Raw genomic sequence first — 14,780 nt, forward strand, 5'->3', positions numbered from 1 at the left:
AACTCAAAGACCCCCTGCCGGCAGCTCTGTGGAGCAGCTTTATCTGGGTTCTCCCGTCTCTCCACAAGCCTCGTCTCATTGTGTCATCAAGTCACAGCCACAAACTGCATCTCGGGGATGAGAGAGCCATTCATTAGAGCATCACCACCACCAGCACTCTCAACAAAGGTGCACTGTTTCATTTTCCCATCGCTCCATATGCATGTAAATTAATACAAATAAAGCGGAAGGAAAGCGAAATGTTCCTGTTTAGGTTTCGGGGATTTATGAGCGGAGCAACCGAGTTATCTCTTCAAAGAGATATACTCTGAGGAAAAATGTTGTGTGAGAGAAACATTTCCCCATAGCTGTGTAAAATATGTAGAATGTGTATTATATAGTACATTGTGTACAGTTAGAAACTTGTGTTTTAAATGTCACCGTAGCTTTAAATGTTCAGATACTGGAGGTTTAGATCTTTGGTGTTTTCAAGGTGTTTTGAACTAGCTAATCCTCAGTCAGCCCCCTGGGAAAAAAACACAATAATTACAAATGCATGAATGTTGCCTTTTCTTATCTTTAGATCTGTACTTAATAAACCGGCACTGCGTCGACTCCAAAAACAGTAAGGAAGTGTGCGTGCACCTTCTTTTTTTTTTTTTTTTTTAGGAATATGTGAAATGTGAGCAAAGTCCCTGGTCAGTTTTTCCACATTATATTAGACTATAATGCGATTTTTCCACTTGAACACACTGAACAAAACCCCATTTCAAAAGTAGACATTTAAGCTTTGTGTTGAATTATGAGCACGCTGGATGAACCCGACCATCTAAATTTTGTTTTAATGCCAAATAAAGAGTCATATAAAAGGAGATGAAAATATATCACCGTCTTCCTTCTTCAACCTCAATCCCATTTCTGTCCGTGTGTTTCCCCAGAATTTTATGAGATGTGATATCGCCCTCCAAAAGCACACTCACACTCTCCCACTTTATTGTTTTAACGTCTCTCTCTCTCTCTCGCCAGCAGCCTGGGAGAATTAATTTTACTCATGGAAGCAAAATACTGTCACTGCAGTAATCCGGTAAGAGAGATTTGTTTCATTCCTCTCTGGCGGAATTGATTTGTGGAGCTATCTGAGCCCTGTGGTGAGATTGTATTCCACGCAGAGTCCACGCAGGCAGGTAGGCAGGACGACTGCAGCGAGAAAAACAACATGTCAGCCATCATGTCATCCAATAAAGCCCACTCCTCCTCTGTGAGCACATTTAAAATAGATTTAAACACAATGCTTCACGGATGTTTCACTGCTGTATTGAATAACTGGGTTGAAGATTGAACATCGAACTCTGGTATTCTCACCGGGGGGTGGGGGGGGGGCAGATAGTCAGAGACACACAGTGTTGGCTCATTCAGTGTTTTACAGGGGAAGGAGGGTTTCTATTGGTCAGGCAGGACAGTGACAGTGATGGGGACTTTTAAATCAGGGGACCAACCAATTTGAGTAACAAATGAATGCTTTTAAAAAGGCACTAAAACACAGCAACATTGTTTGTGGCACTCAAACAGGTTTGTTGGCAGAGCAGACCTGTCAACCTCTGTCCCTGTGTTGGCACCTCGCCGGGTTGACGGACCGGCTCCATTCAAGTGAAAGAGACTCAAACCGCTCCGAAACCGACATCACACGAGCGCCGACAAAGGACGACTGTTGCGTCGCCCGTGGCTTGGCCAAAAAGTTGCACTCGAACACACGGCAAAGACCACGGCCAGCTAGCGCTACGTTGTGCGCGTACGTGAGTGGAATGCCATGTTCGTAGCAGTAGGTGGCGGTGGTGGTCTGAAGACCTCGGACTGAGGCTATACTAGCCAGAGCTAACGGAACAGAGCAGTGTTTGCCACCATTTTCACACCAGATGAGACGACCAGATGGAAAAGAGCCTTCTGTGTTGACTTCAATCATTTGCTTGCGTCCCTCAGTTGGGTTTCTCTTTGCATGCATTGATTTGCTCAAGAACACAGGCAAATGTGTCTCACCGACGGGCTCCGTGTCAGGGTTGATTCAAAGGACTGGACTCAAATGCCGACTCACCGACTCTTTTTATTCTCCAAAAAAAAAAAGGTAGATCAGGAAGAACAAAGCATCCATCTACGCAGGGATCTAAACAGACGAACCGGCACTGAGGCAGGAGACAAACGGGGTGTAAATACACAGGGGAGGTGCAGGTGATTAGACAGGAGGAAACAATCAAGGACAGGGCAGACGATCACAGGGGCAGGAAGTTCAGGGAAACCGAGGACACGAGAGACGAGGACTAGAAAACAGGAAACTAGAAACAAAAAACTAAGACCGTGACACTAAGAGAGCCGCCGACGAGGGCGGACGAGCACCAACGGTGGGGCACACGTTGCAGAAACCCGGGCATCAGACGCTCTGCGTCGGGGTCTTTGGGCACCGGGGTGCTTTAAGCTAACCGCTAACACGCTGCCGTTTACCAACGTTCACCACCAGATTAGTTTATTGTGTGTTAGCATGTTAACTTATTGCTGGAACGTCAAGAATGGTTTGAATTAATTGACTAATTGATATTCAATACGTTTAAAAAAGAAAAGGCATATGATATCTGCATATATCATATTAAGAGCAGAGTGCTGCCACTACTAAAATGTGAGTTAACTCACTTTATATAACTAACTTTGAGTGATGGATCAAAGTCGCAGCTCTTCAAAGATTGATCACTGGTCATCTTAGAAAAGTCAGAAATGTGAATCTGTGATCAGAGACAAAATGTCCTCGACTGCAGGAGCCGTGAGCCTTGAACTTGAAGGTTGAATCAAAGGCTGAAGTGCCTTCTGTTGAGACTTCAGACTCGTCATATACAAAAAAAATGAATACACACAAAACTCTGCAGTTATGTTAAAATGACCTGCAATGACGCCGTAGCTGCAGCTCCTCACAACAGGAGTCAACATCTCAAAGAGTAAAGCCGCATTCGGTTTGGCGAGAGGCAGATAGCACTTCAAAACAACCTTCTGTGACTTCTTAAGATGGCGTAGATGATTTTTCAACCTGTGCACATCAAAGTAAGATAAATTCACACTCATGAACAACAAGAGGAAGGCCTCCTCCACGGCCACCGCCAGTCTCGGGAAAGCAGATAAATAGAGCTTGTAATCACGAGGCTCAGATGGAAGTGTTTACCGCTTCGCGACCTCGTCTCAGTCGAGAAGGGGAAGACTCCGGGAAGTGAAGAGGACGTTAAGTCATATAGACAGAAACCTTTGAAACGGCAAGATATGAAGCATCGTGGGGGGAAACATGTTTTCCTTGCTGATATCATGGGGGGAAGCAGAGCGATGAGTCTGCACAGTGAAATGATTATCTAACCGTTTGAAAAGCACAATTAAATGGAATCATGACAAACAAAGCGGACCGGTAGCCGGTCTGCATGCAGCAAACATGTGCTGTGGGCCGGATGCGTTGATAGCATCAGTGATTTTTTTAATGTCTTAATGTGCTTCTATCACAAGCCTCAGCACCTCTGGTTTCAGGCTTTCTGTAACCTGGCTGCACTGAGCCAGACGGGCATTAGTGAGGTCGAGCACTGATGTTGGGCAATGAGGCTTGTCTCGCTGTCGACGATCCGGTTCACCCCAAAGGTGTCGGATGGGGTTTAGATCGGAGCTCTCTGTGCAGGCCGGTCCAGTTCTTCCACACCCGACTCTGAAAATCATTATTGAACTTTATGGACCTGGCTTTGTGCACGGGGGAAAAGGCCTCCACTAACCGTTGTCTAAAGCATCACTGCACGCTGTAGCATTAAAGGTGCTACATTTCAAATTCAGATGATTAAAATAGCATCAAACAGCTGCTTTTTGCAATGCAACGATATATAGAGTGGAGTGACATCCACCCGAGCAGAGAGCGATGTCGCTCTTCCTCTGTGTGTGTCTTGTAATCCGAGCTTCTCTGTGCTTTGTTTACAAGAGGCGGCCGGGCCACTAGCCGGCTAATTGTTAGCGCCGATAACACCGTCCCGACCCGCGGCGTCGTGGCAGCGCTCCCCCTCTAGTCCCCCCCTCCCCCCTCGGGTAAACACCGTCGGCTCTGTCGGCGCTGCTGCCTTTGTTTGCAGCGTTTGCACCGTCGCCACGTTGAGAGACGAGTGGAGGCAAACCCCGTGTTCTGAATTTTGAATTTTTGTTCATGAATACAGCGATTGGTGTATTTAGTGAGCAACAGTAAAGCGGCCAAGGTCGCTCTGTAATTGCTTAAGTCCTGCCTGTTTCTGGGATCGTCCATGTTTTGGGCGGCGTGACACACGGGTCCCTTTTGGGATGTAGGTCGTGGCACGCTGTGTACAAGCTGTGTGGCGGTTACATAACTGTTCTCAAATCTGTCTTAAAACAATACTCACATGCCTGTGGATGCATGTTATGTTTGCTGTCGTAATTCACGACACACACTCTGCTGGGTTACCTTACCCTTAACCTCAAAACGACTGAAGTTTTGTGTGACTAAGTGTTGCTCCTTTTGAGAGGTCCAGATGGTGACTGACTCCGGGGATGTGCTGAGACCGCTGAGTGCAACCCCGTGTACTTGAGTCCGGGGCTGATACGAGCTCTCGCACATACTCGTTGCCCCTGACAATTACTCGCTTCCTCGGCTCGCCAGATTTGTTCATGTACCAGACAGACAGCGGACTCTTTTTTTTTTAGCTTGTTAGTCTGTGGATACTTCCTGTCTGCCAGAGTCTGACGAGACTCGCTGCTGCCGTTCGGTTGATAGTTTTAGATGCCGCTTAGTACCCGTTAGTGTTAATAATTGTTTTGCATATTAATTTAAATACTTGTTCTGCTACTTAAAACAGACATACAAGTTTAATATGTCAGATGTCTGAAACAGGTATTTTTAGGGCCAAAGTCTTTTCTCTTTTTGTGCTTCCACCGCAACAACAACAAACTCTCCACTCCCGTTGGGAACCACAAGAGGGAATTCGGTATGAAAAACTGTTTGTGACTTTGTAAGATGGCCACTTCATTTGACTCATTTACTTTGGTGAAGCCTTTCATTAGCGTCAGCCGAGCTGCATAAACAAGGACCGCGGAGTGTGTCGCCCCGTCTCTTACGATTACGCTCTTAATAGCGATCACGGAGAAGACGAAACAACCTCAGTGACCATGAACTCTTTTCGATGTCCGTAGAGGCTGCATTGCATGTGAGTGTTGCATTGAGATGGACGTGAAAAAAAAATAAAAAATATATATCCTTCAACAATAAACGCCTCCAGCAGCCAGTGTTTACGAGCAGCTCCCCTATAGGATCAAATGGCCTTGGTAAACGCAGTGTGAAACTGTCATCAGCGATCTCCCTGTATTGTTGTGTGCACATACAATTATGCACCAACAACTGAGTTTGTCACGTCATTCAAATTGGTCGTAAATCAGGCCTGACCCGGGTTTAATTGCCCCCCGAGCAGCCGTTTCATTGTTTTTAAATGCCTCTCCACCACGACATTGGCAGCTCAATAACTTCCTGCAGCAAGTTTTTTTTATTTATTTTTTAAGACAAGCCGGTAACAAATGCCGCCGGTGGGGCTGGAATTGCTTTCTTGAGACAACCAGGCATAGCATTATGCTCCTTCACGGAATCGATCCCTCTCCGAAAGGGATGTCGCTTGAATTAGGCCGGTGGACTGTTTCTGAGCACGAAAACGGTCCCATGTTTATTCATTGGCCGGGGGCTGTTCATCTGGGAGATAGGAATCAATGGATGAGAGAGAATGGGTTCATTTGAAAGAATTCTCTTGATTCCTTTTTAATTTGCGTATCTAGTCAAGCAAATTCAAAGAAATCAACAAATCCTTTTAACCTATTATTTCATCCCCATACCTCATTCACTCCTCATTAGACCTCAGTAAATATTGACTCACAAACTCTTTCTTCTCTCTATACAAATAAAAACATTTTACATTTGAACATTTTCTATAGCCTCCAGCTACCTATTCTACAAATGGTAACTTCAATTGTAAATACATTAAAAACAATTACATTAAATGAGACACAGATAAATATATATGTTGGTTTTTCAACGTAATTTTCATCTAATACGTTTTGAAGGAAACGTAAAAGTTGTTAATTAAACTGGTAAGAAAAATTGCAAAATTGCTGGTACTGAAGTCATCTGTACATGTTCACTAACAATGTAATGTATTTATTTTCGCACAATATTTGTACTTGAAACCACATGTTTGCAGGACATTCAAATTAAACCACAATCTTCCCCTTATCTTATCCAAAGTGCTTTCTTTGCTTACACCAAACACACGCCTGTTAGATGCTCCCACAAGAATGCAGCACATTCTCACTGAATATCATTTTTTTTAGTAGTATTTAAACATAATTTAGAGGCGATATCATTGTCGCATTCACAATTTGTGTCTATCATCCCCCCCTAAGTGCCCAAATAACGGCTCATGCGGGTTTAAAATGTTGCTTTTCTTCAAAGCGCAGTGACAATCTAAACATCACCAGAGTCTGCTGATTAACGGAGGGAAGCGGGCACGTATTTTCATTGCCGACGTTTCAAGCAACCGCGAGCAGCCCCGAATGAACTCGGTGCTGAAGTCAGATATTTCGGTTGAAGTGCTGCAGTGAGTTTCCAAAGCCGGAGACCCCCCGGTGTGCGTTTTCTCTCTGCCAGCCTCCAGCAGCTAGCAGAGATGAGCTGTCTGGGAAAGAGAGGCCAATGCGGCGCTTCTCGTCTCATCTCCTCCTAATCCGGCAGCCCCTCCGCCACCGCCTCCCCACCCCGCTCAGTGACACTTAGCACTGGACAGTCCTCCCAATATATTCCACATCCCATTTCACCTCCGTCTAATTGGAAACCTGCAGTCTGTTTTTTTTTCCTTCTCTCTCTGTCATGATTCCCCTTCTTCTTTTTGTCTTTTTTTTATTATTTTTTTTTACATTTCCTTTGTTCTTCCTGTCGCCTCAGAGTTTACCATTTCTTTTTTTTCCCCTCAATCATCTCGCTATGAGAGACAGACAGACAGTAAAGTAACCCCTCAGTTGTCTGCGTGTAGCAGAGAAATGAAAGCGTAACCTGTGAAACCAAGCGCGCCCTTTCATATTGGTTCATCTGCATGCAGGAGGGGGGCCGAGAGACCGGAGGCTTCATTGGAACAGATGACCTCGGGTTTATGTTTCATACATCATTATCACGAAGCCAATCTCACTCTGCCTTTTTTTAAACGCAAGCGCGCGCACACACACACACACACACACACACACTTTATCTCAATCTCCCCCCGCCTTGTCTTTCTCACACACGCACACACACACACACACAAAGTGGAGGTCGGATGTGCTATAAGGGTTTCAGACTGCATGGGGACTGTTGGTGGTGCACTTAGACTAACAGCAATTACCTGATGTGCAGTAGAGACCATGTGGAGAGTCCTGGGGAAATCCATCAGGATGCAGTAAACCCAGTGGGCCTGTAATGAACTGCTGCTCTTCCAGCCGCTGTGCTGCACATCACATCAGTGTCGCGAACCGTGTATTAGTCATGACAAATGAAGGCCGATGCCCGGCCGGTGTGTATATTTAAGAGTCGGTAGAGGTTTCTCTTTCTGCGTCGTGGTCCGTCGCTTCTCTGAATTTACATCAAAGGACCTTCCACGGTTTAAGATCTCTTTTTTTTTTTTTTTTACCGAGAGTCTTTCATGGAAAGAAATCTGCGTTTCAATTATTTATTTAAAAATTACAGGGTAACTTTACCCCCCAGGTTTGAGCGTGATTTCAACCACTGCATAATGCGAACAAAAAGAAAATGGGCAAAAGAGACCGAGAGGTGACACTAAGCTTGTACGACGAAAAGCCTTGACGCAGCGTCAACTGACGTTAGCTAAGGGAAACGGCTACATTGCTCAAACTCAACTCTAAAACCATCATTTAATTCATCCTCTACCTTATCCACAAAATGGAACGGGTCAATTTAGTGTTGTTATAGCGTCAGAGCGTCAATGAACGTTATCCACAAAATGAAACGTGTCGATTTAGTGTTGTTATAGCGTCACAGCGTCAACGAACGTTAGCTAAGGGAAACGGCTACATTGCTCAAACTCAACTCTAAAACCATCATTTAATTTATCCTCTACCTTATCCACAAAATGGAACGTGTCAATTTAGTGTTGTTATAGCGTCAGAGCGTCAATGAACGTTATCCACAAAATGAAACGTGTCGATTTAGTGTTGTTATAGCGTCACAGCGTTAACGAACGTTAGCTAAGGGAAACGGCTACATTGCTCAAACCCAACTCTAAAACCATCAACTTGAGGGGAAAGCATTTAATTCATCCTCTACCTCATCCACAAAATGGAACATGTCCATTTAGTGTTGTTATATGTCTTTTTACCATGATTTAGTTTTAACTATATAAATAATAAATCAGCAGACAGTATCTCCGTCGTGGCTTGACCTTTTTTCTTTTTACTGTTGTACTTTGTACTTTGAATACGACGATTTTGAATACATGTGTTTGTTCACATGTCTCTTAGTGTTGTGCATTGAGATGCAGGTCACCTCTGGATCACAGTCACCCTTTTGACATCGCCATTGGTTCAGCGGGAAGTTTTGCGGATTATTTTCCTCTTCGTGACATCCCATTTGGGGATTTCTTGGGGTATTGTGTTGCCTTCACTAATCTGTCACCAGGCTTTAATAGATTTCTATTTGGGATATAATCATCTGATATAATCATCTGTTTAAGCTGTAAAATCTTGTCAGACATTCGGATGCCCCGAAGGGAAGAAAACTCAATATTCTCTCAACAAAACCGTGAAGAATCACAAATGAAATTGAGCTCGTTGGAAACACATTGCAGCTGCCGCTGCTGAAAGAATAACAGAGGGAGCGGAAATATTTCTGCACATTTTCATGTAATTGGATGCCGGATGTTGAAACTCTGCATATGCAAAACCAATTTTTTAAAAGGCAAAAAAGAAATAAGAAATCCTAATTAAGAAGAAATACTCTTACCTTAACATCATCAACATACTGGATATTTAAAATAATCACTTTTGTGTGGGATATGAGCTAATGATGATTAATTAGTCCAATAAAAAGCATTATGTGTAAATGCAGAAAGGAAGAGTCAACCCATTATGTTAAAACATTAATAAACCTTTATCTTCACGCAATGTCCACTTTGTGTTTCCATATGCTTCAAAATGTTAATCATCATTAAAACATTGTAACGTTTGCATATTACTTTTTTTCTTTCGTTTATTTAATAATTTATACTTCTACATTTAATATGTCTGCGTATGCTCCCAGATTAAACAAGAATAAATCTTCTAACAGATTTTCAAAGTCTGACATTTTAAAAATACATTTGCTGTTAGCATTTCCTGACAAATCACAGGGGTTTATTGACAACGGGGTTTATTGACAACGGGGTTTATTGACAACGGGGTTTATTGACAACGATAATATAATATATATAATGAGAACCTCAGTCACACTTAATGTAAAAATATGCATATCATGTGGTATTCGTTGAGCAAGTACTTTGAGAAGGGGCACTATTTTCAATGCAAACTTCTGCTCTAATATTAAACCACACGTACACACAGAGACCTTATCACAGATCTCCGAGCTCATCACTGCTTCTCCGCTCTCTCTCCAGTGTCACCGATCGGCCTAATTGGCATCTTCCGGTAGCATGCCATCGGAGGTTGGGTAGGTGCAAAACGTATATGTATATTTGCCTTATTAGCATTCATATTTTTCTTTTGTTTAGACACTGCAGCTGCGTTACTCCACACCTCAATAAAGAAAATCCCCTTGTTTGTAGCTAGTTTCTCTGTTTAGCTGTGCTGTACGTTTGAGGTTGATTTAGAGAGCGTCGTGGACATGCAAGCTAACGCGGAAGGGAAACGTGTGCCATCTTTTTACTCAACAAGTCCACAGACATGTTAACATGCGGATGTTTCAGTGGGTGTAATCTTTACAATGTTCACTATCTTAGAATTGGTGTCAGCATGCTAACATTTGATATGTATATAGTGCTGTGCACAAAGTACACCTGAGGTGTGGTAATGTCAACGCATTGGACAAATACAAATTTTGAGTCACTTGTTGGTGTTGGAGGAAAAGTCAAAAGATCATCAAAATCCATATGATTCATCCACTGGGGGCCGTGAACGTAAATTTCATGGAAATCCATCCAATCGCGGTTGAGAGAGTTCAGTTGTGATCCATAAACGGCTGCCTGTCAAAAAAAAAAAGATGTCCTCCATTTACTGAACTAACTATGTTCCAATTACATGTGAATCTGACGGGAATTTAGATAATAGGCTTAATCCCACGTTTCTGTGACAGGCAAAGAAAATGAATAAGCCTTCATGAAAGTCAAGCACATCAAACGTATAGAGAGGAGTCAAATGTAACAGCATTTAATTTGTTTTTTAATTCACACTCTGAAACTAGCATTCGATTTTAGAAGCGTACTTTAAATTTCCCCCTGTAATGACCGGCAGCATGAAGGTTGGGATTGCTGCTGGCCCGAAGCGAGGCCACGAAGCATGGCAATTCATTGTTGAATGGACACATGGCCAAAACCGCATGAGTCCAGGATCCTCGGGTACCTGCGGGGTATTAGTGCTGGACGGGGGGGAGGGGGGGGGGGGCTGAGCCTGCAGGATGCTGGATAGAAAGGTGATGACACTTGGCTGCAGGAAGCTGGGATCCAACGGCTGCTGCTGCCGCACACACATAAATAAATATACATACACACACACACACACACACACACACAGACTTGAGCCAGGCTTTTAGAGGCTTGGTGGGGCGTGGAGGGGGAAGGCAGATGGGGGGGGGGGGGGGAGGACTTGACCGCCGTCTACAGCTCCGGCCGTCTCCCCTCCTCACCGCCTCACACCTGTTACACATGATGTCCGCAACAACGCACACGGCATCTTGGGTGAACCCCGGCACGCCGCTGCGCGCTCCGAGGATCAACAAACACAACCTCAAACAAACACACACACACACGTATATTTGTGCAAATTCAAAATAAATGTTCTTAAATGTGAGGAGAAGTCCAATGATTCCTCCATTATTCCCATTTGTTATATTTTAAATACAAATGCATTGTCGCAGCTCTAAATACATTTCTAGCGTGAGGTTTATTTGGCAGCGAGTGTGAATGAGGATTACTGGAACATTATCAGGACATTAATTAAAAGCAAAGAATTACTTCAGTGCCCTGAAATGACAAAATTCAGTTCATTGACTGCTTCATCCAGACAGCTTTTTATCTCTGTGTGAATTCACCACTGACGTATTCCATTTTTTATTATTAATTTTGGCTCTGTCCAATATTCTTTATCTCTTTGTGTCTTCAAAATCAATTAATGAAAGAGAAAACGAAGTGACAGTTGTGTTTGGTCGCGCCATATATCCCCCACATTGCTATTATATTAGTATAGTGTGCAACAAAGTGTCAGTGGATTATTCTATTGAACTGAAGTTAAATTGACTCCGCAAAAGCCGACCGGTCCGACGTGGCGCAGCTTCGGCCGGCCTCCACCTGGCCGTCTGTGCTCCATTAACTCACTTTACAATCCTTTCAAATTGTCTCTGTTTTCCGACTGGTTTGGTTGATTTGGAGAAAGTCATGGTTAAACCAGTGTGCCAGTGGTATTGATTTAGGAGGAGATATACATTAAGGTTTAGGAAACTACATTTTGATTGAGGATAGATGGTTTGTGTTAAAATAATAAAGTTACTAGCGGAAAATAAAATGCCTCGGTTTCACAGGGGAACAGAGGTCTCCTGGGTGAAAGTCCTGTTTGTTTGCCCCCCCCCCAGTGCACACTCTTTATTATCCCCCACAGTATATAACTAACTAATGACTAACGGTCGCTCTATATACTGCATCACTTGCTTCATTACACCACCTGCTCTCTTAACGAATGCAAAAACATTCAACATGTCAAACATACGTTGCCGAGGTTTTTGGGCCTTTTTGCAACTCTTTATGCTAAGCTAGGCTAACTGGGACGACTTATTTACTCTACAAATATTGGCAGGGAAAACAAATAATCATATTCCCTAAAACGTTCACTTATTCCTTTTTCTTTATTGTTTTTATTTGACATGTTGAAGAAAAGCCCTTCGCCCTTGAAAATCTGCCCTTCGTTAGTCTTTAGGAGACCGGGTGTAAACACGAGTCAGGAAGCCAAACACTCGAGGCTAGAGGGCAACGAGAGGTCGGGTCAGAGAGAGGAGAGAGGTCAAATGAGAGAAGGCGTCATGGCTAACTCCAAAGTCTTTTTCTTTGTTCCATCTTACAGTGCAGTGCACACTATGAAAGCAATTACCTTATTTTAAAGGTTTAGAAGCCTGAAAAGATTCAAGACCTCAACGTCTCATCAACTAGAGCAAAAGAAGAAAAAAAGAAAAGAAAGTGATGCATAGAATCGATTATAACGTGGCCGACTCTGTAAAGCTCACATCTCTTTGCTTCAGTTTTCCCTTTTAGCGCCTTTTAAAAGATTCATCTTCCACAGTCCATGACTTGGAGCTGCAGGCCCAAACAGATGACCGCGCAGGCCCTGTTGCCGTAATGGTGTCGGCAGTTTAACCGTGTTTCCATTACCGAACATAGTGCTGCAGAGGAAGTCCGATTTTTCCTCCTGCTGTCCAGAGAACGGGGTAAGTCCAAAAGGAGGCCGCGGAGAGTTGTAAATTATAGAGGTTTTTTTTTTCATTTATTTCCATAAAACATTACGCCGATGGCAATTCATTTGTGATTTGGTCCTTTGGCGCCTTGAAATATTTACAGCCTGTGTGAATAGAAGTGGTTTCTGTCTTCTTTTACATCAAGGAAAGAGAGTTTCTGTATTTGTATTTTCTGTATGAAATATATATCGGGAGCACGCCGATGCAGAGGACATGTTGCCGTGGAGGAAAAAGCTCAGGTTTGGATCGTGAAGTGATGGCTGAGTACCATTTAGCTTTCAGGGAGCCATGGTTCTGCGGATGCTGTGGTGACTTGTAGCGGCACCGTTTGCATTGAAAAGTCCAAATGTCTGCTGAAGAGGTGTGTTGAGGTGTGGGCCTGAAACTGGCTACAAGTCGATGTTTCAGATGTTTTTTATTTGAGTGTGAAACGATAAGCTCCTCTTCGATGTTTTCTAGTGTTATATTATCAAGCTATTAAGAAAAACACATATATAGATCAAAATATGCAATATCGCAATTTATTTTGTCTTGGAGCCAGTTATTCATGTTCATAATCATTGAATAAAAATCATCAAGTTTTGTTTTCTATTCTTGACATTAACTTAAACCAATCCTTATTTCTTAATAATAATCGTGTCTATAGTCAAAAATAGGGCTGGTCCAGCATAGATGGACTAACTTCCAGAGGGCTCCCACCCAAGAAGATGTTATTGCCTTCCTTCTGTTTCATGTTGGTTGTGCTTTCAACCAGTAAAAGAACATGTTAATTGTGTGAAAATAGAAACATTTACTTTGATGCACATTTTCACACCTTTTCTCGCTGCTCACTGAGCAAAAAAACAACCTCAAACACAACAAACACAACATTTGGCTTTTTTTTTTGTATATATATATCCGATGACACAACATCGTAAACAAGGTGTTGACTACCAAAACACACAAGAGTAGTCCTTAAATATTAAAGCAATATCTCAGGGCTTTTTGTACATCGTTGGTTAATGTTGAGATCATGAAATAATGGTTGTATTTTCTCTCCAGCCTTTGTGTCCTCTCTGGGAGTGGGAAGCAGCATCTCACTGCACTTAAGCCAAAATAGACAAATAAATCAAGATATATGTAATTATGCTGAATTCTATACTGCAAAGATGAGAAAGATGTTGGTTCTGGGAACCCATTATAATCCGAAATGAGGGATAATTGTGTCTAATGTGTATTTCCTTTCCTTTTTGCCACCGTGTCAAACTGATTCCCCAGCAGACACCAGGAAGATGAATCTCCGGTTAACGTTAACGCCAGCTGCCCCGAGGCGAGTTTAACCTGAAGAGGAGGGATGCACCTGTACGACATTAAGCTGGGATTGCGGCGCTCAAAGCTCACTAAGTCTCTGTCCACTCACCAGGTATTAAACCCCGAGCAGCGATGCATACCCTGCTCCCCGCTGACGAGCCTTCGCTTGCCAGTGTTGTCAAAAGAAAAACCGGTGGCGCAGCTAGTCGGCCTGCGAATGATTGCGCGGTCAGCCCTGCACCCGAGTGGTCGACGCTTCGCGTCTCTCAACATCTCGGTTTGGTCCAGCGTAAATCAACCGAGCATGTTTTTTTTGGGGTTTGTTTTTTTTAAATCTCCTTCCCCCTCACTTGTAAACATCCCTTTGTTTATACGAGCGGAGCGGTTGTTTCTTTTCGGTGTGATTGCGAAGGACCGAGCTAAGTCCACCCACCAGAGAATAATGTGTACCCTGCACGCCGAATGGTTTTCATTATGAAACAATCTGTGACTCACATTGCACGGTTCATGGCGAAGGCCTGAAAACATCCTGCCATATATATATATATATATTTATATATATATCAAACAACCCCTCTGAGTATGCTCGGCCAGTCAATTGCACTCTCATCCTGTTTATCTGGAAATGCACCTCTGATTTACTCTTGTGGCTAAATTATAGGCACATATGTTTATATCCACAAGGCTGTGATTGATTATTTTTGTTAAGCCTTTTTTTGTCCCCGAGGCAATTTTGGGTTATATGTAAACGAAATACATCTAT

Source organism: Cyclopterus lumpus, chromosome 3 (assembly GCF_009769545.1).
Source record: "Cyclopterus lumpus isolate fCycLum1 chromosome 3, fCycLum1.pri, whole genome shotgun sequence".
Lineage (NCBI taxonomy): Eukaryota > Metazoa > Chordata > Actinopteri > Perciformes > Cyclopteridae > Cyclopterus > Cyclopterus lumpus.